This window comes from Echinops telfairi, unplaced genomic scaffold (genome assembly GCF_000313985.2).
Source record: "Echinops telfairi isolate 266 unplaced genomic scaffold, ASM31398v2 ScPeMD7_60;HRSCAF=208, whole genome shotgun sequence".
In the NCBI taxonomy this organism is placed as follows: Eukaryota; Metazoa; Chordata; class Mammalia; order Afrosoricida; family Tenrecidae; genus Echinops; species Echinops telfairi.
In genome coordinates, this window is record NW_022103958.1 from 34,027,295 (window position 1) to 34,046,707 (window position 19,413).

At 50.9% G+C, this 19,413-nt stretch overlaps 1 protein-coding gene across 3 annotated transcripts in view; it reads left to right on the forward strand.

Moving 5' to 3' along the window:
* The window catches only part of SERGEF (secretion regulating guanine nucleotide exchange factor), a 250,436-nt gene that overhangs the window by 31,558 nt on the left and 199,465 nt on the right, over positions 1-19,413 (forward strand). The window lies entirely within an intron of this gene.

A 19,413-nucleotide genomic window follows, 5' to 3' on the forward strand; every position in this document is an offset into this window, starting at 1 on the left:
AAATGGGTATTTTGTCATATCTTGCCCTGTCCGACTTCTCCCTTCATCCACTTTTCGGTTGTCCGTCCCCCAGGGAGGAGGCCACACACAGTTCCATGCAATTGGTTCCCTCTTTCCTACCCACTCTCCCTCCACCCTCTGTTGGGAGGTCTTTGATCGCTGATTTGATCTCTTCACTTGCTATGGGTCTGTTGAGACGTTTTATTTTCTCTTGAGTTCATTTGAGTAGTTGTGTGCTTCTAAGAATTTGTCCGTTTCATTTGAGTTTTCTAGTTTGTTTCCTTATCATTAGTTGCCCGTAATATTCGGTCGCCACTTTCTATGTTTCTCTTGAGTTGGTTGTAATGCCGTTTTATTTGTGTTTTATTTGGGTTCCGTGCATCTTTTCCTCTTCTTTCATCGTCAGTCTAGGGAAACCCAAAACCCATGGCTGCCGAACCGATTCTGACTCGTAACCCCTGGATCCTGGGATGCTGATGCTGTAATTCTTTACCGGCACAGATCACCTCAACTTGCTCCTGTGGAGCATCTGGTGGGTTTCCACTGCTGACCTTGAGGTGAGCAATCCATTTTATTGATCTTTTCAAAGAACCAACTCCTGGTTTATTGTTTCTCTGTTTTCAATTTTATTTTTGTTCTGATTGTTACTCTTTCCTTTCTTCTGGTGGGTTCTGATCCTTTCTTTCTAGTTTTTAGATTTGCTGCATTAGGCTGTTAATTTGAGATTTTCTTATGTAATGTAGTCATTGATCGTTTAAGTTCCCTTTGAATACTGCAATTATGACATTCCTTACATTTTAGTATGCTATGATTTCTTTTTAATTTGACTCTAAGAAATGTGTCATTTTTCTTTGGATTTTTATCTCGAGCAATTGGTTTAATTTCCATATGATTGTGCATTTTCCATCCCCCCCCCAATTACTGATGTTTAGCTTTGCTATGTGATCAGAGAAAATACTTCATATGATTCCAGTCTCTTAAATTTTATTAAGACTTGTTTTGAAACCTAAAATGTGTTTTATCCTGGAGAATGAGCTAGGTGCACTGAAGTAGAATGTACATTGTGTTGTTTTGGGATAGAGTATTCAGTACATGTCTATCAAGTCTAGTTGGGTTAGAGTGCCATTCAAGTTCTCTTTTCCCTGGTTAATCTCTTTAGATCTTCTGTCCAGTATTGAAAGTGGTACATTGGAGTCTCCAGCTACTATTGTAGTACCATCTAGTCTTCTGTCCAGTTCTCTCAGAGTTTGGTTTACAAGGTGTCTGAATGTTGGGTGCATAGATGCTTATGATGGTTCAATCTTTATTTTGTATATGTTGATGATGGTTCAATCTTGATTGATCCTTTCATCCATATATAAGGCTCGTTTTATATTTTCTGAGAGATTTCTCCTTGAAGTCCGCTTGTCTGTTACTAACATTGGTTATTTGCGTGGTGTTCCTTTTTCCCATTCTTCACTTTCACCCCACTTGTGTCCTGGAGGTTAGGTGTGCCTCATGAACAGTGTGTAGATTGTATGTTTCAGCAGTCAGCCCCTCTCTATCTCTTGATGGAAACATTGAGCTTATTCACATTCACTGTAATTATTTACCTCTGCCATTGGTGTGTGTGCGCACGCGTGTGTTCAGCCTTTGTCATTTAGCTTTACTACTGTTGGTTTTTGACTTGTTGTAGTGAGTCTTCTTGGTTCCCATCTCTTTTTTCTGTGGTGTATGTTTTTAATGTATTTTCTTTGTTGTTACCATAAGCATTATATTTAAAAGCTTGTATTGATAACATTCTAGGGCAACACTTAACTGGGGTACTGCTTAACTTACTCTTGTACTTAACGTCATTGAGTTGATTCCAATTCTAGTAAATAGGGTTTCAGAGAGTATAAATCATTATGGGAAGAGATAGCCTCATCTTTCTCCTGGATGCTAACTTTGAACTATTAACCTTTACAATTAGCCGCCCAACACATACCCAAGCCACATCAGGGTCCCATCTCTACCATTCCTTTCCTCTGCCCCTGTTGCTGTTACCATTAATATGTCATGTGCCCTTCGGTGTGATTTTATACTCGCCTTTTATGTATTTGTAATTAAAAAACACAAAGGCGAATGTATGCAGCATGATGAAGCATGGCTTTTTATTACTGGCCCTTACAGTTGTCCCATTGCCTCCTCAGGGAGGCCTGCCCTGGCTGTCTCTGATTAGTCACTGATAGCCCCACAGATCCCTCCCGTGTGCAGTGCACTCTTTGTAGGATTCTTTGCTTAATTAACCCGCCCTACCCCCAATCCCATTAGATCAGCAGTTCTCAACCTGTGGGTCATGACCCCCCTTTAGGTGGGGTGTTGAATGACCCTTTCACAGGGGTCCCCCAATTCATAACAGTAGCAAAATCACAGTTATAAAGTAGCAATGGAAATAATGTTATGACTGGTGAGGGGGGGGTCCCCACCATGTGAGGAGCTGTATGAAAGGGTCGCGGCATGAGGAAGGTTGAGAGCCACTGCTCCAGACTGTGAGTTTCCTGAGGGCAGGAGCCCTGTGTGCTTTTGCTCACCAGCGGGCCTCCGCGGTGCTTCGCGAGTCCCAGGCTCGTCCAGTATGTGGGGCACAAATAAATGAACCCAACTTCTTTGAGTTCGCTTCTTCCTTAGTAAGGCTGGGCAGTCATGGTCGATGAACTGAGGTGGTGTAGTCAAGCATCCAGCACAGGACTGGGCACGTATGCCCGTCTGCTCGGTGCACAGTAGCTCTCTTTGCCCTTTTGGAAACTGGAGCTCTCTAGCAGCTGGCTGCTCCATTTTCTCTTTCCAGCAGAGGTCTCTGTGGGGCTGGATGCCTCTGAGCAGGTAACAGGTGGAGTCAGGACCCTCCTGGAGCGTGCAGAAAGATCAATGCTTAGAAATGCTAAGTGCTGGTTGACGGTGATTTATTGGGGTTTCAAGGGAAATGGTTTGCACAAGATTCAAATCTTAATGTGGAGTTGGTCAGAAGGGCTGGAATTTGGCTTCTTTAGGGATGCTGGAAACTTTCCCTGAACCATGAGGTGTCCCAAAGTAGCCTGTGGTCTCTCAAGGGATGTGGATGGAAAAAGCGGGCCCCGATACAGTGTGCTTTGACGGTCTTCACCTTCTTCGGTGTCACCGAAGAAGGTCCTCGCGTCTTTGGCGTGTCAGAGAATCCGCGATGGGGAAAGCGACACTGTCACTTTCCCAATGCGAAAGCAAACGCAGAAGGGAGGGAATGACTGGCAGCCAGAAGCTCGGCACCCAGTTGTCCTTCCCGGTGGATGGCTACCCTTCTCTCCCACCCGTCACTGTCCTCCGGGCTTTGGGTCAGGCCCTCTCCCCCGCACCCCCCAACATTAAGTTCTCTTCATGTTCCTCTGAAGTGGGGATTTCCCGGCACAGGTGCAGAGTGCCAGATCACAACCATTCCCTTTTCTTCAAGTGTGACCGACCAAGAAATATTTTACTGCATTCTGGTGTCAAAGCATTAGTGAAGTCTAAGCCCAGCCATTGAGTCACACTAAACCGAGTTTATAAATATCCTTAATGCTGATTTTTCTGTTTGGGGGCCAAGAACCTTTCCGGATTAGTGTGACAGTGGACATTACTCCCATCTTCTTTGGGACCGCATGTCATGAAACCTCCACTGGGCTCAGGGAGCTTCTGACCTCATGGGCTGTATTTCAAGCAGGTGCTCTGGGAGCTTGTGTTGTTTGTGCTTTAGAATGTTGAAAAACCCAAAGGTTGAAGTTCAAATTGGGCTCAAAGGACTATTTTGAAATAGAGAATTCTAGCTTATCACTGAAGTCGTTCGTTGTAAACTTAGACATCTGAAGATGTCAATCTTGCGCGGGAACTTAGGAATCATGTGACCTGGCTCACTTGATTTAGAGATGGGGAAACAGAACTAAAGAGGGGGCAGGCCCAGGGGGTAAGTGTTAGCATCAGGATGCAGGTCCCACGACTCCAGGTCTGGTGCTTGGTCCTTCTTATCAAATCCTCGGCCTCGCCAGGGACGATGAGGAAGTGTGGGTACCTTAACTCGTCAAGCCCAGGAACCTGAACCAGGAATGACCCTCCTTCTGTAGATAAAGTTCTGCTTCAAGAGAACACTGATTCTTACTTAAAGAGTGGAGCTATCAGTTCCCTTAATGGGTGGAAGCTAGGAGATGAGGGAGGGCCTCAGGATCCAGGATCGAGAAACCCCGCTAGGATTCCCAGGAGCAGCTGCATGCTCATTGATGATCATTTTCATGATTTTCCTATAAAAGCTTGCAAGGCAAGTGTTAACCTTGCTTCAGAGCTGAGTGTCTGCTGGCTAACCACATTGCCCTGATTCGTGTAGATGGGCAGAACTGAAACTTGAAGCAGGTCCTTGGTCCCTAAGCCTGCTACTCTCATTCCAGGTTGTATGTTTCTCAGAGGGTTCTGGTGCACTAATGAAATGACTTTCAGGCTTCAGAGAAGCATCTCCTCCCAACATTGACTTGTAACACTGTATTCTCCCAGGAGACAGGAAGGACATATTCAGTTATATTTGAGTTATTCAGTGGCTGTTTGTGGATTGCTTCTCGATAGGTACGAGGGCCTTCAAAAATGATCTTTCAATTCCATTTTCCCATGAACTTTTAGCAGCCCCTTTACACATAGTACCATGCTAAACAATACAGAAGCAGCCCTCCATCCCCAAACCAAACTCACTGCTGTCGAGTTGATTTTGACTGTGTGTGTGAGACACAATACAAGGGGATATAAAATGCAGAGCCTGTGCTTCGATGAACAAATGAAGTATTTGGTAGAAGACTGAGAATGTGGTAGACACTGAGAGCTCTAGGTGTACAGAGCAGGAGCCATCAGTGGGGGACCCTGGGGTCAGGAAGGGTGGGAAGGTGTGGACGGACCCCGGGGAGGTCAGGTATTAATGAGTGGAGAGTTTAGGACTTGGTTCTGTTGTTTTCTCTTTGTCCTCTGGCTTCTAGCTCCTTTCCCCCATCTGGCCAAGAGTAGGGCATGGACACTTAATGATCTCTAAGGGCCATTGTAGCCTTGAAGTTCTATCCTGTCAAAAATAAAACTGGCAAAGACTGCTAACTGCAATGTTGGCAGTTCAAACCCACTAGCCCAGGAGAAAGGAGAAAGACTGTCTGCCCCTACACAGATTTATAGCTTCCGAAACCCTACCTTGGGTGCTATGAGTCAGAATGGACTGATGGCAGTGGGTTTGGGTAAAGATACAATCAGGAGCTTGGATGATATTGGGAGATAAGTCCTGGGCTTATCTCTGGTCAGTGGTTCAAACCTACCAGCCATCTATTGGGGAGAAAGATGAGGCTGTCTGCTCCTATAAAGATTGAAAGTCTTGGGAACCTATCTGGGCTTCCTGTGAGCCAGAGTCAGTTTGATGGCAATGGTTTGGCCTAAGGATATAATCAGGGCTGTATTTAAAGAGTAAGTATAGTGTCATTCATTGTAGCCTAACTTATAATGACAGAAACAAATGAAATCAGAGGAGATTAGTTAAATAATTGAGGGCACAACTTATGTTGGAATACAAAATGTCTCCAGGTTCTCAATGAGATCTTTACGTTTATCTTTAAGTTGAATATGTGGTATGGTTCTTATTTAGCCTTATGCTAGTGTGAGAAAGAAGGAGCCCTGGTGGTGGAGTGGTTATGCATTGGGCTGCAATCTGCATGGTCGCCAGTTTGAAACCACCAGCCCCTCTGAGGAAACCACCAGCCCCTCTGAGGAAGAAAGACTGGACTTTCTACATCCATCGTCAATGGTTAGTCTCCGAAACCCACAAGGACTGATGGCAGTGAGTTTAGTGAAGAAAAGGCTCAATGATTTGACAGCTGCGCAGGCAAATGGTGATGAATTTTTTGGGGGTAGGAGTAGGTTCAGTCATTTAACAATGAGGGCAAATTTATATACCATGAAGGATATGGGATGTTTATAGCTTGGGGACTGCTTTTGCTATACAGCTGTTAAATAGAATATTTAAAAAAATATATTTAATGACAGAAACATGGTCACAATATATTCAGTGAAAAGTGGATTATAATAGGCTACTCTAATGAAAAAAAAAATTGTTGCTCAAATAGAAAAAACTAGGAAGAAGTCTGCCAGAATATTATCAACTTGTGGGGCTCTGAGTGAATTTTCTTTGGCATTTTCTATACTGAGATGCAATTTTCCTTCAGTCTCTCTTCCTGAGTCTGAGGTTACTGAAATGGCAGATAGATCCTCCATGCTGCACGTGCCCTTGAGAAGTCACACCGACAGGCTGCAGAGGGAGGGAGTATCAACGAGACGCAGGAGGCCGGAGCAGGAGGCAGGAAAGCTGGCATCTATTTTTGACTTAGTCATGAGTCAGCTTTGTGACCTTGGGCAAGTCCCTCCTGAATGATCCCGAACTTGGTTTCCTCACCTGAATTGGAGATCAGGAAAGGCCCTTTGAACTCAGATATACTCGTTCAGAAAGAAGAACTCGGAGGTCTTTCTGAGTAGAGTGCCCTTTCTTTCCCTCCTGCGCATCGGCACCTGCCCTTGGCTCCTTGCAAGTCCTTGTGTCCTGGTCCAGAGTTCAGGGTGAGATGAAGTGGCCTGTAGCTCTAGGCTGAACCCGAGAGTGTCATGGCAGCACGAACCCACTAGAGGGAAGCATTGTTTGATTACTTCGGAGCTTCCAACCCTTTCTTACCGGTTCTTCTTCCTGCTGAGAATTTGCATTTCTGCCTCTTATTCACCAATCAGAATCTACGTTGTAACAAGGTGCTTTTTATGTGTAATCCCCTGGAGGAATCATGTTAAAATGTAGATTCTGGTTCCCTCAACAGCGTGGAAACGCAGCATTTCAGCAGGGGGTGGAGCTGGAATGAATGGTTTGGAGCCCTGGATTACGCACCTCCTTTCCCAGGGCTGGATCTGTCTGTCTGCGGGTGAAGGGTAGCCTTGCCCAACCTGGTGCTTTGGGGAACAAAAGAGATCCCAGATCTCAAATAAAATGGATGGAGGTCATTCATTAATCCTTCAACAAGGAAGGTGACAAAGACCAAGATGAGGGAGACCGTTAGCACCATGTCAGGGCGATCAAGGGTTTGAGAGATTCACAGACTTAAAAAGAACTTGAGGGAGGGCAAGGGAAACTGTCACAGAAGCATGCTTGGGGCACATCAGTATATCCCAGTTACGGGTGGGACTACCGAAGTGGGAACCGGACCAGGATTGGGACACGCAAGGTGTGCCAGACTGAAGCGCTTACAAGACCTGGGCGAAGGCCTGCCCAACAAGACAGGGCAGGACCCATGGCCGTGTGACCTCCAGTGGCAAGTTCTATCAAGGACACACCCAGGAAAGCCCCTAAGGAAGATTGCCCCTCCCCTGGCGGGCTAGAGGTGGGGGTCAGCTACTGCCTTTGCACTCTGCCTGAGGGTAAGGCTGCCCCTATTTCTGGCTCGTGGTCCAAGAAATTCAACGGAGACTTAATCCACATGGGGACTCTGCAAATGAGTTTGGGGCTTTCACTGTTAGCAATAGCCTTCTGCAAACCTCCAAGACCAGACTCACTGTCATCCACTCAGTTCTGATTCACGGCAGCCCTGTGGGATGAGCAGAACTTTCCCGTGGGTCTCTGAGGCTCAGTCTTTATGGAAGCAGAAAACCTCCTCTTTCTCCTGAGGAGCAGCTAGCTGGTGGTTTCAAACTGCCGGCCTTCAGGTTAGCAGCCAAACCCATTACCCTCTACGACAAATTTAAGCTCTAATATTCTTTTTAATTTTCTAAGAATTTCTAAAATTCTTTTTAATTGAAGCTCAAGAACACAGTTTTTTAGAATGAACAGGATTTTAAAGGTCACCCATCATGTTGCCGATATGAAACGATAGAGGCTGGGAAGTGCCATGCCTTACTTAAAGGCACCCAAGGCAAGCACACTGCCACCAGGTTGCTTCTGACCCGTAGCTCGCCTGTTGGTCAGAGTAGAACTGCCTTTTTGGGTATCTGAGGCTTTAAATCTGTATGGGAGCAGACAGCCTCTTCGTTCTCCTGTGGAGCAGCTGGTGGGTTTGAACCACTGACCCTGTGGTTAGCAGCTCAATGCATAACCCACTGTGCCACCGGAGCTCCTACGCAGTATCTTTTTTCATGGTCTGCAATGTAGGGTTTAGAAGGCAGCAGACATAGCTGGGGTGTGGCCCTGGAGTTCACAAGGGGGAGATAGGTCCTGTGGTAATGCAGAAACCCAAGGGATCTGCTGGTCTCTCCTGACAATATATCCAGCACAACAAATCAAATGCATTGATTCCTTTGCAGTCTTCCTTACTCAGTGTCCAACTTTCACATGGATCCGAGACAATGGAAATGACCATGGCTTAGGTCAAGTGTACCTTAGTCCTCAAAGTACCTTACTTGCTCTTCAATATTCTAAAGAGGTCTTATGCAGCTGATTTACCTAATGTGTTTCTTGATCTCTTCACTGCTGCTTTCAGGAGCATTTACTGCGGATCTAAGTCAGACAAAATCCTTGACAACTCCAATCTTTTCTCTATCCGGATGTCACCCTTTGGTCCAGTTGTGAGGATTTTGGTTTTCTTCACATTGAGTTGTAATCCATGCTGAAGGCTGCAATCCCTGATCTTCATCAGCAAGTGCCTCAAGTCCTCCTCACTTCTGGTAAGCAAGCTTGTGTCATCTGCACATCGCAGGTTGTTAATAAGCCTTCCTCCAATCCCGATGCCACCTTCTACTTCATATAAGCCAGCTTCTCTGATGATTTGCTCAGCCTACAGACTGAATAAGTATGGTGAGAGGATACAACCCTGAAGCACACTGTGCTCTTGTTTGGTTCACGCAATTGCCTCTTGATCCACGTACAAGTTCTGCATGAGCACAACAGAGTGTTCTGGAATTTTCATTCTTCTCAAGATTATCCACAGTTTAATGTGGTCCACACAGTCAAATGCCTCTGCATAGTCAACGGAACACAAGTAAACATCTTTCTAATATTCTCTCCTGTGAGGCAAGATCTGCCTGTCAGCAGCAATGAAATCCCTTGTTCCACATCCTCTTCCAAACCCTACCTGAACTTCTGGCAGTCCCCTGTCCATGTACCGCTGCAGTCTTCCTTGGATGATCTTCAGCAACATTTTTCTTGTGTGCGATATCAATGATAGTGTTCTCCAGCTTGAGCGTTCTGTTGGGTCACCTTTCTTTGGAATGGGTACAAATATGCAGCTCTTCCACTTGGCCAAGTAGCTGTCTTCCAAATTTCCTGGCACAGATGAGGGAGTGCTTCCAGTGCTTCCTCAGCTTTTTGGAACATTTCAATGGATATTCCAGCAATTCCTAGAGACTTGTTTTTAGCTTAGCTTTCAGTGCAGCTTGAACTTCTTCCTTCAGCACCGTCGGCGCTTGCTCATTGGCTGCCTCCTGAAATGGTGGGATGGCGCTCGTTCTTTTTGGTGCAGTGACTGTTTTTTCCACCTCCTCCTGATGCGTCCTGCATCACTCAGTGTTTTGCCATAGAGTCTTTCAAGATTGCAATTTGGGGCTTGAAGATTTTCTGGAGTTCTTTAGGGTTCAGACATGATGAGCATGTTCTTCCCTTTTGTTTTTCTAATTCTAGGAATTAGAAAGTAGCCTTTACTCAGTTGTTGTGAAATGTAGCGTTGTCTTCTTGCACTGCCCCTTGAAATGTTGTGCTCAGCTCTTCGGTTTCATCCTTTCTTCCGTGTGTTTAGCGGTATCTGCAACGCAGGGCACGTTTCAGAGTCTCTTCTTTCTTGTCTTTTTAGTGACCTTCGGCTTTCTTCGCGAAGGATGGTCTTCACGTCCTCCCCAAGCGTCTCCGTCTTCCATCGTTGTTCTGGAGATGCTCTCGCGGTGCAGAGGGGACAGACTCAAGGCCGCATTGTGGCTCTCAGGGACCTGTTTTCATTTTCTTCAGCTTTCGCCTGAGCTGACTTAGGAGCAACCGAGGATCCCTTTCTTTGCCACCTCCCAAACCGTTTCCTCTTGGCCCTGTGGGGACTTGGCTTTTGGCTTCCAGAGTGCCTACCCGCCCTAACATTGTGGACATGGGGGCTCGTGCCCTTGTCTGGGAGCTGGGCAGCTGGGTGACCTTAGGCAGGTTACTTCTTCCCTTTGGGCAGAGAGGTCAGGCTCTCAGTTACAACTGATAGTGTCATCATCTCTGCCAGGGTGAAGCAGCTCTGGTGTTATTTTGGGGTTGTGTGCTTGGCATTGGGTACCCATTGATTTGTGGTCTGGAGAAGTGCAGTCAGACTATGTCTACCTGAAGCCAAAGCAAGACTCACCAGTAAGGGGCTTCCTCTAGACGGCCACCAGATGGCAGCAGTGGGCCAGCAGCCTGGAGGGATGAGGTCTGACCAGTGTCAGAAAGGGCAAGGTCAGACAGACTGACCTTTACCGGGCCGTCCTCTCTTCTTACTGGTGGGAGATCCCAGACCTGGACAGCCTGAGGGCTCCCTGGGAGTTAATACCAGAGAGGGAGAGAGAGTCCTTGCTTCTGAGAGCAGCTGAGTTGGGCCAGGCCTCTGCTGCCCCACAGGGCACCGTGGGACAAGTGACTCGGCTAAGCCAGTGAGGCAGAGGTGGGGAGGGGACAGCAGAAAGCTAGCTGTCTTCCCTGTCCTGGTTTCGTGGGTTGGGAGGGCGGTGGGTCTTGGCCTAAGGGTGCCCACTCTCCCACCCCCAGCAAGGGCAATGTTTATTGTCTTTCTGCTATCCACCCACCTGTCCAGTTCTCCACTGAGCCAGGGTCCTCACCGGAGGGAGTCCCACCCCATCCACAGCCCCCACACCCAACTGAGAGGCAGGCCCAGTGCTTGGTCAGATTGAACAAACGGTAACAACTTAAGAAATCGGCCAGGCACCCACGTTCGCTGAGCACACCCTGGGGATGAAGCGCTCTGCCAGGGGCCACCACGGACCAACTCCTCAGAAGCCCCTGAGGGCGGGCTCCTTGCCCTGGCATGCCAGCTGGGGACCTCGGGCTCAGTGAGGTCCCGTGGCTTGTCCACAGCAACACGGCGAGTGACGAGGCAAAGCAAGCACCCTGCTTTGTGTGATGTCAGAGCTCAGACCCATTTCTCTTAGGTCCCTTGTCGTCGGTCACTCCCAGGCTGCAGGGCAGGGAAAAGGCTGCCCTTTCTCTTCCTCAGGGAAGCAGGCCTGGGAGGCGTGGTGGGCTGCTCGGGGGAGGCCTGTACAGTACGTAGTAAAGGGGGCCACTGCTCGGGGAGCAGGCCGAGAGCGGCGGCTGTGGGTAGGAAGCCATCTGAGGGAGGCTCTGCCCCTGCGGACCCTCGGCCCTCATAGAGCTGCCGCCATACTTACATCAGTGTCTGCCCCCAGAGGCCCTCTCTGGCCAGCCCCCCAGTCCTGCACACTCTCCCACCTGCCCACCTCTCTTGCCAGCAGTGCCTGTTCCAGCCTCTCACCGGGGTGGAAGCCCAGAGCAGAGCCCCAGCTCACTGAGGCTGCCTGGCTCAGAGCCGTCGGCGCAGCATTGACCCCGTGAGTCTGCCAGGCCTTGGGTGTTGGACTACTCCTTCTGTCTGCAATGGCTGGGGGGCACCCGTAGGGTTCTGGGAAGGACTTGGGTCCCCTGCGAGGGCTCAGTTTCCATGCAAAGCACCCTGTGCCCCTTGCCTGGGGCGGGGGGGAGTTGAGTTGTCCCAGGAGCTCTCTGAGAGCGTGCAGTAAGTGACCGGCCCGCACGTGCTGGCTGTCCTTCTTTCTGCTCTCGACAGATGGCACTGTGCCTGGCCTTGCTCAGGGGACCTGGCCTGCAGTAACCCGAGTGACAGTCAGTGCCTTCAAGTGCCCTCGGGCACGTGCCAATGTGGATGTGCCCATTTTGAGGCATCCTCCTTCAGGTCCTTAATTTGTAGGAGGAAATCTGAAGTGGCCAAAAGCCAGCCACGAAGAGCTGAGTTCAGGTTCTGTTGTGGCTCCTTGTTAGTTGTATGACCTCAATTTCTCTCGGCCTGCCTGCCTTCACCTGCCGAGTGAGAGTCGCTACCCCCTTCTGTGTGCTCGCCGAGTGTCTCCCACCACGCACACGTGCCCTCCTCCCGCCGTCACCTTTCCACTCCGTGCTTCAACACATACTTGCTGGGAGAGGGGAAGGGGGCAGAGGAGGGGAGGGCATGCCAGGCACAAGAGAAGCCACGCATAAAGGTCTAAAGGTCTAGAGGTGGTACGTGTGCCTATTGTAGTTTGCTGGACGTGCAGGTTGGGTAGGGTAGGGCACAGGGGTGGATCTGAGGTCCAGCAGGTATGGCTGGGCCCCTGGGCACCAGTGAGCGGTTTCTGGTCAACGCTGCCATTTCCATTGCGGCTGCCAGAGGTCGTTCAGCCGGTTAAAAACAATGCCTTCCTGTGTGGGAGCCTCCGCGGGTCAGGGCAGACTCGTGCGATCTTGCAATGCTGAGTGGAGAGAGAAGAAACCGACAAGTCTGTCTGTAGGTATATCTGGGACTTGGAGCACACCATGGAGGCATTTTCTCCGTGAAAGCAAGGCAGGTGCGTACTCAGGAAAGTATTCACCGTCCTACCGTATTCAGGAAAGATGAACATGCTTCATTGTACGCTGGAGCTGGTGCCATGGAAAAGTTACCCACAAGGTAGGCATCGGGAGCGTGGACAGGCGCCCCACCTTAGGGCTTGTCATCGGCACCGGTTCCGTAGCTGGGGCTCCGATCACAGGACACTGACACAGCAGTGGTGGGTACAGCCTTTGTTCAGGCTTCATTGCGAGCTCAGCAGGAGCAGCAGGAAGTTTCTGGGAAGGGGAGGGAGTGTGGAAAGCGTGCAGGGCGGAGGGAAAGCCTGGCCTCAGGCTGGCCTTTACAGGCCCTTCTCTTGAGACCTCTCGCTTCTCTGCAGCTTCAGGCCTCATCGCTGGGACGGAGGTAATCTGGACCCTTAGGGGAGCCCCTCTCGCAGGAGCTAGGGTGGCTGTTCGTGTCCTTGGGTTGAGTTGGGTCTGGAGGCCGCAGCTCGTTGGCTGCCATTCTGGGAAGCTGTCACCGGCCACAGGACAGCTCTCTTAGGAAGGCTGCCTTCCGTCTTGAAGTGGTTCTCAAGGCCTTCAACTGAGCTGCTTTGGGGTCTGTAACTGCCTCCCTGAGGGAAGGGCAATGCATAGGGTAGGTTGTCTTCACCGTGTGCCAGGCGTTTGGCTAGGACTTTGCAAAATCCTCCTCTCAATTCATTTAACGACTCGCTAAGTCCTGGGCAGGTCTCACTCCTCACTCTACCTCGTGACCTGGCCTCACTTTGCTCAACGGGAACTGGGCCTAAACAGCAGCACCTTGTCAATGTCACAAGGGTGTTGTGAGGATCATATGAGACTGTGGGTGTAAAACCGCCTTGTCACCGTCACCTGCGGAGTGCCTAGAGAGGCAGACTGGGCAGTAGGGTGCAGTCAAGTGCTTGCTTGGAGTTTTGGTTGAACTGCTCTTGCTGGGCTGAAGAAAGATGGTGACATCTGGTTTCTCCCCTGGGAATGTTCTCTGGCCGGCCCCAAGCTGAGTAGCTCTGCTCCCCCTGCTCTCCTGTCACCCCACACTTGTGAAGGCTCTGCTCTTTTTAGCATATGAACCAGTCATATGAAATTGTCTCTGTGTAAACCTACTGTTTTGTTTTTTTCTTTTTGGCTCCATGCTCCTTTCTCTTTATTGTATCCCTTTTTGGCTAAAATATTAAACATATAGTAGGAAGAATAAGTGGTGTATGTAGATTTGGGAACAAAAATTAATGGCTTCTAGGTAAACATTCTACTCATTTGGTAGGAGCAGAAATGTGGAGATGTTTGATGGGTAAGCTCGTAGGTGGGAACAATAGTCAATATATTTCATACAGAGATAGGGAGTACCAGATAGGGTTAACCAGACCAGTCAATGAAGAGGCGTTTGGTTAAGAGGCTCTGGACAGATCTTTGCTCAGACATCTCCTTGGCTTTGAAGCCTTCTCCAGATCTTCCAGGGGCAGGTGAGTGCTTCCCTCTGTGTGCCTACCACGTACCCAGTGACGTCCTGCAGACAGAGGAGTGGCATATTTTGCTGTGATTATTTGTTGGCATGGTGGTCTCAGACGGGTAGCCATGCTTCCCTGGAGAACACTCCTTTGATCCCTTCTATCTGCCTATCACATGATAAAGCTCTTGCCGTCAAGTTGATTCTGAATCACGGCGACCCCCATGGGTGTCAGTGTGGCACTGCCCCGTAGGGTTTTTGAAAGTCTGGCTTTTCCCAGGTGGCTTGCCAAGGCTTTCTTCTCAGTCGCTGGCAGAGCCGACCAGCCTCTGACGATATCGCGGGTTCCTAGGGGCAACTCCTGGGCGGCACGACCTCAGCAGCCAGGTCCGAGCAGAGAGCGGGAGGAGGAGAGAGGAGGAGAGCGTGTTTTTTTTCTTTTGTGGAAATAATAATAGGTCACAGAATTGTAATGCATCCCATTTTTACATGACATTTGAGAAGCTAGAAGCCAAGAGATGAGGTGGTTTTCCGTCCCAGGACTCCCAGGTAATGGGCATCCGAGCCAAGCCGACACCGGCAGTGGGCTCCTTGTTCCGCGGCCCTCCTCTCCTCCGTGTCTCTCCTCCTAAGAGCGCCTTTCATCATCGTGCTGGTGGAGCACCTGATGGAGTCCGCCTCGTTGTCCCAGCGCCTTGATGCAACAGGACAGGCTCCTGCAGATGGTCCGTCGTAGCAGGGCTTTGCTGATTGGGTTGGAGCTGGTCCTATGGCATGAAAACCCCCCACGTAGCAGATGCTTTCCCCATTCTCAGGCCCTGGGAGAGTCAGCCTCCTGAAGGCAGCCTCGGGACTTTGGGATTTACCGTGTCTGATGTGCCTAACCGTGAATGCCGTGGAACCTCTGAAACCACGGCACCAAGGTCAGCCGGTGACTTGGAGTTCCTTGGCAGGTGGGGTACTGGTACAGGGCCTTTCTTCTGAGGCCTGAAGGGCAGGTGGGGGCAGGAAGCAGCTGTATGGAAGGGAAAGGCAGGCCACCGATCCTGGGTCTGCCCAGGTGACCACTCCACTTCCCCACCACAAGGCGTGAGTGTCACTGCAGTGATTGTCACCCGACCCACCAGCCTTGACAGTGGCTCTGTTCCCAAGACTCCCCTCACCCCTACGTTGAAATGACTGGGCCCACGCTTCCTGGTTATCTTCCCTTCCCTGATGGATTCTGAGTTGCAATGGGCTCTTCCAAGTGGCCTCTGGGGGTGAAGCTCATTAATACCCCTGCTTGATGCCTCCAAACTCCCCATGGACAGTGGAGTGGCCATCACCTCCACTGACCACCCCTGACCTTACCCTTGTGCTCAGTTCCCAGGGTCCTCAGGTGGGGTGGGTGAGCACAGCCCTGTTGGAACCCCCGTGCTGTTGTCCGGTGCCACCAAGTCGGCTCCGGCCCATAATGACCCCATAGGTAGAGCAGAATACTGCCCGGGCACGCACCGTCGTCCGCACAGTTGTTCTCAGGCGTGAGCCCATTGTCGCAGCCACGGTGCCAGCCTTTGTTGTTGAGGGCTTTCCTCGTTTTTGCTGTTCCTCTGCTTTACCAAGCAGTGTGCCCTTTCCCAGGGCCTGCTCTCTCCTGATACTACGTCCAAAGTACCTGAGATGCAGTCTCACCATCCCGCCCTGGCTTCTAAGAGCATGGTGGTCGTTCATCTTCCAAGACCAATTACTGGTTCTTTTGGCCACCCACGGTTCTTTCAGGACTCTGCCAGCCCCACCGTTCAGAGGCACGGATAGATTTTCACATCTTCTTCTCTTGAACCTGGGATAGATGTCCAGTCGTGGGTTTAGATAGAGGGATTTTGAGACGCACCATCCCAGGTCATGTCCGAAGCTGCCCCCATTGGTTGACTACAAACTAGTATCCCAGGGTAGGCTCTCTCCCTTCCCCACTCCTGCTGTGGGGTGAGCTCCCCCACATCCCCAAGTTAAAAGATTGGAGACAACCTTTGTCTCCCCGGTCTTAAGATCTTAAAGCCCGATTCTCGTTGGAAGCAAGGAGACTTTGTACGAACAGTCTCTCTGTGGGATTGAAGGAACTCGTGGGCTTTCAGAGGCGCAGCCCAGGCTTCCTTACACGACAGCATCAGTACCACAGTGGCCTTTGGAAGAGGCCCTGGTCCCAGCGGTTTGTCCTGGTCTGGATCCCGAATGGTGCCTCTGGGCGGGCTGCAGGGGGCGCTGTTTCCCCGTGACCAGGTGCTTGGTTTTGCCGCAGGAACCTGGAGAGCCGTCAGCTCCCCTCTGCAGGCCCCGGCATGTGTGGGAACTGCAGCCTCTCCCTGGGCTGTGCAGAGCTCCCCGGGCTCCTTCTGAGCTCCAGCTTCCAGCTCGGGCACCGTGAGTCATTGTCATCAGTGGAGAACCAACAGCTGCATGTCGTGCCTGCTCCCCCCCACTGTTTTCCTAACCCCCTTGTCACTTCACAGAGCTGGAAACTGCCGATCATTTCCTGGGGGGGTGTCAATGTCTGAAGGTGATCTTCAGGGCCAGTGATGGCATTTCCAGGTTGAGCCAGAGCCCTGAGGAAATGATCTGGGGGAGAAAGGCAGGGGGGGACCCTGCCCTGGTAGCCCAGGGAGCCTTTTTGTCATTAGGTGACACAGGTAGCGGCGGCAGCTTTGAGAGGCTGACTAGCACTTTTCTAAGAAGCAATGGGCAGCTGTACTAGAAGCCAGGGGGACCTGGGTTCTAGTCTCAGCTTGGCTTCTAACTCACTGTCCGACCTTAGGCAAGTCTCTTTCCTTCCTAGACTTCTCTTCCCAGCTGGAAACAGGCAGGTGCTCAGTGCTCCAAACCCCCTCCTTGCTCGGGTGGGCGGTGAGTCTGTATTGATTATGGACCATGTTTACCTCCTGAACCTGCTGCACCCTCGTTCCTCGTCGAGGTGGGCAGTGTTCTGGAGTATGGTGTACTGAGAGCGTTCAGTTTTGCCTTTCCCCTGCCCACTTCCCATCCAGCAGCAGGGAGAAGCCACCGGGAAGCAGAGCCCTGGGGTCCTAGTTCTGGCCCTGCCAAGGGGTCAGACAGTGTGTCCTTGGGGGCAAACCATCCCTTCCCTCCGCCGCCTCCTCCATTTCTCCTGCTCCTCCCCAACCTGAGCCTCCTACTAGCTTTTCTGCAGGGTACGAGTCTTAGCTGTAGAAGCCCTGGGGTGCAGTTTCCTTTCTTGCTGGAAGGAAGGGTAGCAGGATGATTTTTTTTTTTAATTACCAGCTAAGATCGGGCAGCAATCTACATGTTAAAATGTTATTAATGAGTATCTGAAAGTGCAAAGTCGCTTTGGAGTTTGCATGCGAAATGAACTGGGAAACATCTGCTGAGGCTCAGGCCTTAGTGGGGCTTTTGTGAGGGGTGCCGGGTCTGCCCGGTGCTGCTGGGCTCCCAACAGGAGCAGGAAGGCCAGGACCTCAGCCGGCACAGCCCCTTGGCGTGGAGGCTGACGGTCCAGCCTCAGTGGAGGCTCCCGTGAAGAGGGAGAGTCAATGTTGCTAGCACCTGTACTTGGAGTTTACACAGAGCTTTCCTGTGGATCTTGCCTCCCTTCGATGCCGTCACCACCCTGAGAAGTGGTGAGAATAAGTTTCACGGGCCAGCATTGTCAGCTGGCTGGGGTCTCGCAAGTGTAACAGGCCTTTGCCTTTTTGTGTGTGTCATTTTAAAGGTGGTGCCAGGAGCTGGGTGCTGGTCTGGGCCTCCGCCTCCTTCCCTTGCCTGACCCCTTTCCCTAGTTTGTTTCTCGATCACATCACACTCGGAACCCTTGGTGGCGCAGTGGTTACGTGTTGGGCTGCGGTCCACAAGGATTAGCAGCTCCAAACCACCAGCTGCTCTGTGCGAGAAAGAGGGGGTTCTACTCCCATAAGCAGTCACAGCCCTGGAAACTCACGGGCAGCTCTGCCCTGGGCTGTATATAGGTTTGCTGTGCCTTGACATTGCCCCCACGGCAGTGAGTGAGCTCCCCGTGACAGGCATTTGCCTGGGTTATGTTTTTGGCACTTACTAGTTATCTGGCTTTCCCTCTAGACACTCCAGAAGGGCAGGGAGTTGGGTCTCCTTGGTCCCTGCTGCAGCCAGAAGGCACTCAGGACAACACCTGGCTCTAGTAAGCGACGAACAGCTATTTGCTGCCTATTATGAATCCTTGGCTCTGTTTTTTTTTTGTTTTTGTTTTTTAAAATAGACTGTGTGACTTTGAAAAGTTACTTTTCTCTGTTTTGTTTTCTGGTAAACAGTGGTGGTGGCTGGGCCCCAGTGCCCTTTTTTGTGGCATATGGAAGTCCCTGGTGTGAGCTGTGCTTGGGGCATTTTTCTTTCTTTCTGCAAACTCGGAGCACTTCTCTGGGGCAGGCCTGTGCTAGGCGCCCAGCGGAATCTGCTGCTGGTCGCCGTCAGGTCCGTGAACGGAGAACTGCTGTTAGCGCTGCTGAGCCTGAGCCTTCACAGCAAGCTGCCAGGCCTGCTCCTGTGGTGTCCCTGAGGCGGTCAGACTGGCGACCTTCAACAGTTGAGAGCAAGTGGTGCGCACCACCCAGGGACCTGGCGGGGAGTGTAGAGAGGACCCCTGCCCTGCACTCTGTACAGGGCGGCGGAAGAGACATGGAGCCGAGACTTCATCTGTGTGCTGGCGCAGAACGGTGGTTGCAACCGACGGTTCTAAAGGGAAGTGTGGCTTGTGTGCCTTGGGGAAGATCCGGAAGGCTGACCAGCACAGCAGCCTGCGGGCAAAGCAAAGCACTCCTTGAGGCCGGGGAGGGAGGAAGGATACAGGGGTAGCCCCTGTCCCCTAGCCTGGACACCACATCAGTGCTGAGAGGGCTGTGGAGAAGCTGAGATCGCTACTACCACACGAGGTTTGGGGTTCCTGAGAGGCAGTCCTCTTCTTTGGGAGAAGAGGTCAGCTCGACTCCTCCTGGCACTTGTCTGGGAAGCCCCCGCCCTGTGCAGTTCGGAGCCTCCTGCAGCCAGCCTGGGACCTCCTCAGCGTCCAGCCGGCCGTGACGTCCGCCTCTGGCACACCCGCTCCCTGGCAGGTGATAACATCACCCGTGGGAATGGAGCAGCTAGGCGCTGTGCCCGCCACGCTTTGGGACTGTGATCTGTAGGGCTCTGGATCTTTCTAAGGCCAGCCACCAGATGGGCTCTCTTTGTGCCTGCCCCCAAGATTCTGAATCGCTCCCAGAAGTAGTCCTTGGAATGCTCACTTCTTCTTCTTTTTAATCATTTTATTGGGGGCTCATACGACTCTTACCACAATCCATACATACATCAATTGTGTAAAGCGCATCTGTACATTCATTGCCCTCATCATTCTCAAAACATTTCCTCTCCACGTAAGCCCCCGGCATTA